Source organism: Dendroctonus ponderosae, unplaced genomic scaffold (assembly GCF_020466585.1).
Source record: "Dendroctonus ponderosae isolate FM_Combo_2020 unplaced genomic scaffold, Dpon_F_20191213v2 Dpon_F_20191213_1515, whole genome shotgun sequence".
Classification (NCBI taxonomy): Eukaryota; Metazoa; Arthropoda; class Insecta; order Coleoptera; family Curculionidae; genus Dendroctonus; species Dendroctonus ponderosae.
Window position 1 is genome coordinate 918 of NW_026017655.1, and position 986 is coordinate 1,903.

Here is a 986-nt window from a genome sequence, read left to right on the forward strand (position 1 = left end):
GTAAAAAGTATTTATATAATAAACAGCAAGTAATATATATATTTATATGTATTTTTGTGTCATTTATCCCTATTATCAGCTGCCCCTTGCGGCACAATTAAAAATAAGCAAGTAGTGGGTTCATAATGCAGGTTTGTTTGAATTCTTTAATTCTCATCCACCAGGGCGCGCCACTTTATCGACACAGTTTCTACAAGAGTAAGAGTCGTTTCTATATAAGCCTTGTTCTATGGAAAGCGGCTGAAGACTTCGAGATAGCTGGAAGGCACTCCAACGAAGAGCTACGAAATCTTGTAAATTACACACCTGAAGATCTGGGACCCAGGAAAAAAAGGCCCAGACACCAGCTAGCCCAATAGAGCAACAGGTAGCAAACGGCGTAAGCTGTAAGTGAGGTTATGTAGAGATAGTAGTAATGACAGATCACAGTGGTACATGGGGGGCTCACTCATATTGACTTGCGCGGAACCAAGTTTTTGGTCTGAGGGTTTCGCCACCTTGCTTCGCCCACGCGAAACAGACCTCAATATGACGAGTACAGGACAGTTTTCAGTTAAGTCAAGTGATTTAATGCACAGAATATCGCCTGAGGGCTGGGAGAGTTTATGGCGTTATTTCCAATTTCAAGGTTACGAGTGACAAGGCGTCCACAAAGGCGTCTAATCGATGTAATCGATAGCATTGATGTAAACAACCTTAGTGCCGGCATTGTTTCTTGCTTTCTACAAGTGTTTTATGAAATTTATTAAAAAATGAGTTCAATTCTGCAACGTTGCTGTGTACCTCAGTGCGATGATACATCTTCAAAGCGGTAAGCTTCAGCATTACTAGAATTATTTACATATTGATTGATGGAGGACGCCAACATGGTGCATGATACCTCATACATTTTTGGTATTTAAATTATAACACATAAAAGCAACATATTTTTAGGTGTGCACTTCCTAGAAATGAAAAGTTGAGAAGCATTTGGATCAGGCGGACTG

At 40.3% G+C, this 986-nt stretch overlaps 1 long non-coding RNA gene across 2 annotated transcripts; it reads left to right on the forward strand.

Moving 5' to 3' along the window:
* Nucleotides 1-208: 208 nt before the first annotated feature.
* Nucleotides 209-986, forward strand: LOC125503257. 2 transcript variants are annotated; one of them, XR_007280720.1, is made up of 3 exons: nt 209-552; nt 629-811; nt 934-986. It is a non-coding gene; the product is annotated as an uncharacterized LOC125503257 (long non-coding RNA). The 2 variants fall into 2 exon arrangements; XR_007280721.1 differs by having other exon boundaries at nt 209-367.